The sequence below is a fragment of the Agelaius phoeniceus genome, chromosome 27 (assembly GCF_051311805.1).
Source record: "Agelaius phoeniceus isolate bAgePho1 chromosome 27, bAgePho1.hap1, whole genome shotgun sequence".
In the NCBI taxonomy this organism is placed as follows: Eukaryota; Metazoa; Chordata; class Aves; order Passeriformes; family Icteridae; genus Agelaius; species Agelaius phoeniceus.
The window spans coordinates 5,922,087-5,932,207 of record NC_135291.1 but is presented as its reverse complement, the minus strand read 5'-3'; the positions used below and the strand labels follow the sequence as shown (position 1 = coordinate 5,932,207).

The 10,121-nt window shown below is 47.1% G+C and overlaps 1 long non-coding RNA gene across 1 annotated transcript; it reads left to right on the top strand.

Annotated features, from left to right (window-relative positions):
* The first annotated feature begins 5 nt into the window (after positions 1–5).
* On the top strand, positions 6–5,661 carry LOC143695989 (uncharacterized). The gene is made up of 3 exons (XR_013185459.1): positions 6–467; positions 5,400–5,493; positions 5,578–5,661. It is a non-coding gene; the product is annotated as an uncharacterized LOC143695989 (long non-coding RNA).
* The last annotated feature ends 4,460 nt before the right edge of the window (positions 5,662–10,121 follow it).

Here is a 10,121-nt window from a genome sequence, read left to right as displayed (position 1 = left end):
TATGGGGACAAGGGGTGGAATGTCCTAGGGTGATGTTATGATGCTTGTATCCCCATTCATGTGTTCTGTTAATGTTGGATATCATGTTCTGTACCTTTAAGACCGGCTCTGAAGAGGGAAAGTTTTGTTTTGGTTTTCTTATCAGCCTGGCGGGACACAGAGACTGCAGCTTTGGCTTTTGCTGTTTTGGCTTTTTGCTTTTGCTCTCTCGCTCTTGCTTGCTTCGCTTCTGCTTGCTTTTGCTCTTTAGCTAGTTTAGCTAAACTGTCCAATTTCTTCCTGGACGGTTTCTCCTTTCCTTTTTCTGATCATTTCGAACCTGCTCCGGACTGGGACCTGAGAAACACCAAGATCCTGCACCTTCTGGCCTGCAGCAGCAGCCCCAGCGCCGGAGGGACTGAGAACAAAGTGACCACCCCCAGAGAGACTTTCTGAATTTGTCATCTTTTTCAGAGCGGTGTCATCCGGTATTGTTCATTTTGTGTGCTGGGGGGTGCTGTGCTTGTTAAATAAACAGGTTCTTTCCACTCCTCTCCGAGAAATCCTTCCCGAACCGGTTGGGGGGAGGGGCTGTGGGGGTTTGCTTACTGGAGGAGCCCTAATTTGGAAATTCTCCTCCAAATTTGCCCTAAACCTCGACACCCTGTCATAGAAGGAAATCAGATTTCACAAACAGGACTTTCCCCTCATGAAGCTGTGCTGACTCTGACTGATGCCTGCATTGTCCTCCAGGTTTTTCAGTACTTCCCAGAACAAACTTTTCCATGATTCTATCAAGTATCAGAGTGAGACTGACAGGCCTGTAGTGTCTGGGTTCCTCCTTGCCCTTGAAAATCAGGACTATTAAACATTAGACCCCGAATGTTTCCAGGTGTGTCCTGCCTGGCTTCGTCTGGCCTCGCTGCTGGACCAAAGGCGGCAGCTGTGGTGTTTTCACCGCAGAGATGCCTTTGGCCGGCTGGGTGCTGCAGCTGGGCCCTCGGAACAAATCCAGACAAAGTAGGAACTCAGTTTACCTTTGGTGGAAAAGGTTCAACCAGCAGTGAAGAGAAAAGGAGCGGGTTCTGCCGTAGAGCTTAAATCCAGAGTTTTATTGCAGCATTGTAGGCCTCCGAACGTGGTAACAGCTCCAGACAGACACCCAGCCGCATGGTCTCGTGTCCTTTTAAGCCCCGGGGACAGGGGGAGGGGAGGGACAGGTGAGGGCCAACCAGGTGTGAGCAAGGGAAGGGGTCAAGGGATGTGGACACTAGGACAAACCAATGAGCCCAGGCCTGGGGGGCATCTGCCAATCACACGACGCCTTGCTGGAATGTTAAGATTGATGGGCAGCTCTTGGGCAGGAGGGCAAAAGGGGGAGGGGGAAAGGTTGGCACACCTGAGGGGGCTGGGACAGGTCAAACCGGAAACCGCACTGCAACACAGGACAACATTCTCCAGCTTCCAGTGAGTTGGGACTCCTCAAATCCTAGATCTGAACTCTGTGTTTGCTCTGATTTCTTCAGGGGAAGCAGCCTGCTCACATCTGCATGTATGAGCTTCTATTCTTCTCAGGCAAACCCACTTTGAGGGCAGTAATGGTTAAAAGAAAATTAAATATACTTTCTGATTACAGGCACAAAATCATTGCAGATAAAACAATCTCTTTAAAAGCTTTTTAAAGTGGGACTCACAGTGCACAAGTGAACTGCCATGACTTTTTTTTTGGAAAAAAAAGTCAATCGTGAATTTGTCATGGTTTACAGAAAGGAAACTGTAAAAGCCTTGCTTAAATGAGGGCTCATCTATGGCACAGTTTGAAACACTCTCCTTTTCCTCTGAAGGAAATGTCTTTGTGGGCATGGCAAGTGGTACATTTAATTAAATTCCCCTAATTGTGTAGAATTAGCAATTAATGTTAATGTGACAGTTGATTATATTTCCTTTCGATAATTCAGAAAATCAATAAATGTCAATTTGCTGCTACTCCCCACCCAATTCTCCTGTCATTCACAGCAAGCAGTGATAAGCATTTAATAGGAAGGTGATGAGGTGATGTTTGACCTGGCAGTTGGAAGTGCAGTCATCTGTGATCCCAGTGCAGCTGGGTTGGCCCATCCATGTTAGATGAGGTTCTGCAGGGATCAGAGTTCCCTGGGACCCACCATGCTCCTTCAACACTCATTTCACTTTACAGTTAGTGGTGCAGCTCCTGTCCACACATCAAGACATTTTCTAACATCAGAGCCTGCTTGTCAGGGCTCCCTAACCTGTCTGTATTGAGCACAAATTCCCAGCTTCAAGGGGCTGGTTGCTTTCCAGTTCTTTTTCCTACAGAATAAGTATAATACAATTGCATAGATAAACGGGTTTTTAAAAATTTGCATTGTATTAACCTGATGCCTTTTCCAGGGCTACCTAAAAACATAGGCCAGACAAAATTAAGGGAATAAAGAGCAGTTGGATTTATTGAAGGGCCTTCTAGTACATTTCAGGCAGATTAAGCCCCCCAAAGGGCTACAGTCAAAAATGGACAGCGGGTCACGGGTTTTCACACTTTTATAAGTTTGTTCCATTTGCATATTGGAGGTTAATCTTCCAATTACAGCCTCAGGTAATGAAGTCATTTACCCCAAGTTTGCTCCCCCCCAGCTCACTTTTGTTTACATCTCTCAGGGCCTGAGACAGTGAGGTGTCCTTGATTCCCAGGCTTAGAGAGGAATTATTGTGTCTGACCAAAATGGGTAAGCAGCAGCTAACACTGTGTGTGGAATTCAGAGTTGTACACTAAAGAATTGCAGGTTCACAAATACATGAAAAAATATAAAAGCTAAAATCCTAAGGCATCAAACCCACCAGGTGCTAATGATTCTTCATCTGGTAACCAAACCATGACCTTCTGGGTGTTACTGGGAACACCAGTGTGAAGTCCAAGGATTCCAATAAGAACTTTCTCCTCAGCCTGAACTTGCTGCTGCTCCAGCCCCAGAATGACATTGGCTGTGATGTTTAATAGAGCAGGAGGTGCTACCTGGGGGAGGCTGAGTGTCCCCTTGTCCCTGGCACAAATCCTGGGCATGGAGACTTGAACCTTGCAGCAGGTGCTGGGACTTTGCTCTCTCTGACAGGGTGGGAAAAAGAGATTTTGTTGTGAATCCTAGGACAACACAGACCTGTGGGCAAGCAGCCGAGTCTGTGGCCACTGTGACCCACCACGAGCCACCACAGCACTGGGCTGCCAGAATGGGAGTCTGGGACCCCCCATACAGTCTCACTGCCAGCTGAGCTGAGCTCACCTGCCATGAACACAGGGGCGCTGGGTGCTGTCCTAAAGCTCTGTTGACAACAGTCAGGGAATTACTGGGGACACATCTGGAAGCTTGTGTTGAGTTCCTCCTGCAGGGATCTTTCATGTCCTGAAATCAGTGGGTTTGCTCCTTTTTGAAGGCTATCATGGAGGCACAGGAAAGAACTGTGCATGTGAATTGCTAAAGTTTTAAACATCCATCAGGCTGCTGCTCCTGCTCCTGAGGAAATGTGGCTCCTCAGGGATCTCAGGGATCTCCTCAGTCCCAAGGCTGCTCTTGAGACAGTGGAAGTCACCACTTGAGCACCACTGGCACAGCTTTGGCTGGGCAATTTGTCCTTCCTTAGGACATTTCTGGGGATTTAGCTGACTCTGGTGACCTGCTTCAGGGCTAAGCCAGCTGAAAATTAAAGCTGAGAACTTCCTGTTAGTTTTGAGCCTCATGAAATGGACTGCAGGCACTTCAGTCTATCAGGGTGGGACTGGCAGAGCTGAATTAGAGCAGCCTAAACTGGGCTGGCACTGGGGGCATCAGGCAGAGGGCAGGAGTTGGTCTGGGATTAGCTGAGTGGGATGAATGTGGCCTAGGGGTGTGCTGCGGAGATGAAGATTTTTACATCTTCAGATGATAAATGTAACTCAGTGTCTAAAAAAGTGTCTAAACATCCAGATGCCAACAGCCTTTTAGACAAAGTATGGAACACAGAGGCTGGAAATACCTGCTGTCTTCAGCCCTCCAAACTTTTGCCATGTTGAACTTTCTCATTTAAAGCTGCAGCCATTGAAAACAGCAAGATTTTCTGACAGTGGCTGATATTGAATGGTGTAAGAGACTGGAGAAAGGGTTAAATGCGCCAAAACGACTGAAGTGTGTGTTTGGGATGGGCAGAGCAAGTTCTGCGAAGGTGGGAGGATCTCTGCTCCACACCCACCCACCTCAGCCCCTGCTCCACCCCAAAGTGGCTGCACAGCCCTTGGCACATGTACTGAAGTCCTCTCTGTGGGTACAGACCAGAGCAGGGAAAAGGTGGCATCTTTTTCCTATTTGAAAGAAGTGGAGGTAATTTGTGGACACATCTGGATATATTCTTAAGTCATAACACAAGATGGGTTATTAATCACCCTGGAGAAACCTTTCCTGGAAACAAAGGAAAACTAGGAAAAGCCCAATCAATAAACACTGGTCAAGAAAATTCAGGGGGAGCCATGTGGGGCTTGAACTTGGGGGGATTCCATCAGGGTTGAGGCGCCACTGCAGGCACCTCTTCATACCTCCAGCCCTGGAGGACCTTAGTGTCTGTACTCCCCACCTCCCCCCAGGGGGTCTGAGGGTCTTGGGGTGTCCTCGTGCCGAATCTCTGTGCTCTAGGTGATCTTGGGTTGTCTCCAGGTTAGGAACAGCCAAAGCAGCTGCAGGATTTGGAGGTTAGGCTCTGCAGGAAGTTTTTTGTCTCCACTTTGGTGCCGTGTCCAGGATCTCAGTTCCTTGGCACACATGATTTCGCAGAGTTGGTGGTGGGAAAAGCTGGGTTTAGGTGTTTCCTTGGGACAGTGGGTGGAACATTGGGAATTTTGGTGCTGACAGGGGTTCTGCATCTTCCACAGACATTCCCCTTTGCTCTGGCCTTCATGTTTGGGGTGAGCCAAAGACACAAGAGAGATTGAAAAGATGTGGAGGGAGCTAGGGGGTGACCCTGGGAGCACTGGGACTCCCAGGAGTTTGGGAGTGACACGGGGATGGCACTAGAAGCATTGGGGTGAGACAGGGACGGTGCTGAAGGGAGCAACACTGAGTCCACCAGGAGTGAACTGAGAGTCAGCTGGGAGCACTGGTTGGAACTGGGGGCAGGAAAGGGAACCAGGGAGTCCTACAGGGAGCTCTGAAGAGAACTGGAAGTGCTAAGGTGAGGCACTGGGAGCACCAGGAAGGGGCACTGGAAGCAGGGGACACCCCATTACGTGTCCCAGTTGCTCGAGTCCAGCTCCCCCCTTGTAGCGCAAAGACTTGCAAAAAGCTGGTGGCTGCTACTTTCTTGCCTGCTGAATTCACATTACAGTCTTAAGCAAGAATCTTAAGGACAGCTCTTCTTGCTGCTATCAATTTTTCTTTCAGCCCTCTGTGGAACCAACTGTGCTTTCATCTAGGCTCCAAGATCCAGACAACACAATGGTAGTTGCAGCAGAGAAGAAAAGCACTCAGTGCACTGGTGAGTTTGATGTGACTTATGTGTGGCAAGCAGATGGTGCAGCCCTGCACTTGTTTTGACTTACTGAGCTTTTTTCTATAACAGCATCTGCTGACAGCTGGCAATGGAGCTGCAAGAGTGGAAAATGTGATGGCATAGCTATCTGAGAAATAAAGTACAGAGATGCAGTGTGTTGTGTGCAGTTTCAGGGCTGCTTGGAGAAGGGGTATGTAAAGAATGCCTTCTGTTTTAACATGTGATCTATGGACTTGGTTATCACAGACTCTGCAACACTGAGAGTGTAAAAAGAGCTGACTGATCTCGACATTTTGTGATAAAGTCTAACGGCTTCATGTTACTTTTCAAGCAACAAGAGCATTCTCAGTGGATTCAAATTGAGAATGAGCTGTTGCTGGACTTTTGTAATTCTGTTCACTGTGCAAACAAGCCCAGTGCTCTGCCACTTCATTCTTTACCTTATGTGATCCAGAACAGGACTGAAGCCCAGTGATGGCACTCAGGTTTGCCACTTCTCCCTATGTGTACTGCATGCACCCACAGTGTGCCACGCACAGTTTCTCCTCAGTTTTAGGTACACTCATATCCCATTTGTTTCACCAAGTCCAAACTGTCCATGGAGCTTTTGTTCAGTGAAATGTGCTGGGAGAGAAGGACTTGCTGGATTAGTTGTTCTATGTCCAAGACATTTGACACAGCACCATAATCTGAGTAACGAGAAGGGGCCAGGAAGAACATGATTTTGTCCCAGCACATTTTTCTGTGCAAGATATCTCTCTGGAGCTTTAGTCCTTGTGAGGCTGTAATGTGTGCAGTAGTACTTCAAGCTAAGAAGGACCGTGCAGAGAGCACGGAGATCTGACAGCACTTTGCACATTGTAAAAGAAAGAGGATTGCCCCTTGAATGTGGTGCAAATACAGGTTTCCACAAGTTTCAGGAGCAAGCTCCAGGCAAGCACATTGTCCTGGCACAAATCTCTGCACAAGATGAAGCCGAGAGGCTTTCTGTTTGGATTCAGATGATGAGAGAGGCTGAATGTGGTGGTACATAGTACTTAGAAGGAAAGTGCATGGCCCAGGTCAGTTTTGGCAGAAAGCAATGCTTAGGAGTGCTTTCCTGCTGGCAGAGTGTTCTGTGCAAGAATAGATGACGATTTGCCTTGGCGAGAATGAAAGCAGGAGAGGTTCCAAAAGGTGAAGAACAAGGCCACAGAGCGCTGGGATGGTGTGCACAGCGTACTGGCTGCCAGAGGGGCATGTCTGCCAAATTCACAATAGCAGTTGTCAAGTGGGAAGTTCAACAAGAGCAGCTTGTGCTGCTACCTCTTCCTCTTCCAGCCCTATCAGAAATCTACTGCCCTTATCTTTAGGTCCTGAGATCCAGAGATAACGACCGTAGACACAGCAGAGAATGGATATACAGAGTGCACCAGTGAGTTTGATGTGGCTTACATGAGGCTAGGGGAAGGGGCAGCCCAGCAATGGCTTTGTCTTCTACAGTCTATTTGATGGGAGCAGCTGCTGAAAGTTGGCAGCAAAACTGCAAGAGTGAAAAATGTCCATATATACGTTAAAAGGAGGTACATGGTCCCAAGTGTGTTGTGCACAATTTAAATGCTGCTAGGAAAAATGGCTTCTTTAGTCTGCCCTGACATTTCCTTCCTTCTGTGTGACCTCTAGTTGCTTGCACTCAAGAACAGTGAAAGGTGTATGAAAGTGATTGTGCTTGAATATCAGGTTTCCCAGGGAAGAGGGAAGTGCAGAAAATGCTTTCTGTCCTGGGACATCTCTCAGTAGTAACTGCAGCTGGAAATGCTTCACTGTAACAGTGACTCTGCCACTTTGAGAGAATGTGCTGATGCTATACATATAGTTGAAAAGGAAAGTGCGAAATCACTAGTACATTTTGTGTAGTTTACAGATTGCAGAGGGACTATGAAAGCCAGCACTGGCTTTTCGTTCTGGGACTTTTACTTTGCAAGCAGCTGCTGTACATTTTGAAGGGGTTTCAAATCTGTGACAATGAGAGGTACATAGATGGTACATAGAGCTTAAGGGAAAGTGCATATCTCCAGGGAGGTGGATGCAGTTCAGTGGGTGTGAGTCACATGTTGAGTGGCTGATTGCACAGAAAAGAAAGAGACTGTGCTGCAATTGCCTTTTCTTTTTCAGCCTATAAACGGCATAACCAACAATACAATTCCTCTCCCTTCCCTGCTACATTCAGGATTGCCTTCTGTCAGTCTCCAAGAGCCAGGATCCACAGTGGAGCTCTTCCTTGAACTGCTCCCAAAACAAATGGAGCCAAGCCAGGAGAGCGCTTGTCTTTGAACAAGCTTTATCTTTGAACTTCCCCCTTACGACTGCCAATGTGAATTTGGCAGGCAAGCAAGTGGCAGCCACGCTCCTCTGGCAGCCAGTACACTGCACACACCAGCCTGGTGCTCTGTGGCCTCGTTCTTTGCCTTTTGGAACTGTCGCGTTTTCATTCTCACCAAGGCAAATCCTCATCTATTCTCTGACCTGGGCCATGCACCTTCCTTCTAAGCACTACGTACCACCACATGCACCTTCCTTCTAAGCACTATGTTCAGCCTCTCTCATCGTCTGAATCCAAACAGAAAGCTTCTCAGCTACATCTTGCACAGAGATTCGTGCCGGGACAATGAGCTTGCCTGGAGCTTGCCACTGAAACTTGTATTTGCACCACATTCAAGGGGCAATCCTCTTTGCTTTGCAACATGCAAAGATCCACCAGATCCTACCTTTCCTTCACATTTTCTTCACATTTTCATTTTCTTCACACCAGGGACCCCCTGCACTCCCCTTCCCAGTGATTACAGGTCTCTCCACCCTGTGAACCTCAGCTGGGCTTCTCTGCACAGTGTAGGGTGGACAGTCACTGTGCCTCTGGCCAGAGGTTTTTCCAGCACACACCCAAAGCCTTTCCCCCCCACTCCCAGCCTATTGACATTCAGAATAAGAGCTCCACAACTAATAAATAGTTGTGAAGCAGGTATGTATTTTACAGGGCTGGACACAAGGGGAATATTTTCACGGAATATTTTCACCAAGCATGCCTATCCAAACAGAGCAGACTCTGTTTATATATCCATAAGCTCATACATCTTTGCAAAGATTTCAACGTCGCCTATACATATTCATAGCCTCTTCGTATTGTAATCAGCTTCTTATCGCTCAGTGCTTAAGTACTATCTTCTGCTGGTCTTGGGCGGGGGTCGTCAGATGAAGTCAATGGGGTAAAAGCAGTCTTCCTCGGGGTGCACTTTGGATGAACCTGGTCTTTGCACATGCTCTCTGGGTAGCTGGTTGTTTTCCAAGGCTTCTGGCCATAGTCCAAACTACAGATCCAGTTTTTTCTTGCTTATCAGTTTTAAACGAATACACAAAGTCTTGTTTATGGTAGCAAAGAAGCAAAGTCCTCTTGTGGTGAAGCAAGAACTGTCTGTTTTTAACATACTTGACTATACAGCAAATTATAAATTTAATTATAAGTTCCTGTCTTGGTTTGAAAAGACAGGTGTCTGCTAAGGAAGGCAGAAGCCTTCCCTGAAATGGGAAATGTAAACTCCCTCTCTCTGAATTGCTATAAATTTGAAATTAAGGGGGGCTCTCAGGCAAAGATAAGGGGTGAAATGAGATTGGACTCCTTCTCAGGAGGAAGCATTGTTATTGCTGATTTTTGAAGCAACAGCTCACCAAGCACTGGACCCTGTCAGGTGGAATGGGGATTTGCCTCCTCAGTGCTATCAGTATACATTTGGCAGTGGGGTCCTGAGGATCCAGTGAGGCCTGTTGGTTTTTATTCCCGTGGTTTCAAAGATGCTGAGAAAAGATACACTACCTGGGAAAAAGGATTGTTTGTGGTTAGTTTAACTCTCATAGAAGTGGAAAAAATTGCATGACAACAGCCAATTGTCTTGAGAGGCCCTTTCAAAGTTATTAAGACAGTCACTACTGGGGCCCCACCACCTGATGGGGTGGCCCAGAGGGCCTCAGTTACAAACTGGTATGCTCAGATTGAACATGACTGTAACATTTTCTCAATAACAGAAGGTGCTGTAAAAAATTTAGCGATACAAGAAACTGAGAGCTTGGGTTGCAGCCAAAATAAACCTGCCTCTGCAATTAAAACAGCCCCACCTTTCTCCCCTGAACAATCAGCAAATTCTTGGTTCCCTGATGCCTCTGCTAAATGAGAGGGGAAGGTGTGGAGATACAGGGCAGCAGCCCTCCACTTTCCTCTGGTGAACAAATTATTACTGAGGGAGAAGGCAGTGCTCAGGTTGGGGAGCTGATAGTTGTTTGGAATGTTTTCCAACTTGAGGTCCAGAATACCTCTCTTGTCTGTATCTACACTGACTCCTATGCTGTGTACCAAATGATCCTAATAATCCAGCACATTACCCTGGACAACCTGTTCTGGTGGACCTCCTTTACTATAGAGCAAGTACCACTTGTGCTAAAAACCTCTCTGAATAAATATGTGTGGGTAGCCCCTGATGCTCTGGGGAAAGAGCACTGGATAAATACACACTGGATAACTCCATCATTTTAATTTTGTGCCTCTTGGTGGCAGATTCTGTTGCATTTACTTTTTCACAGAAGAA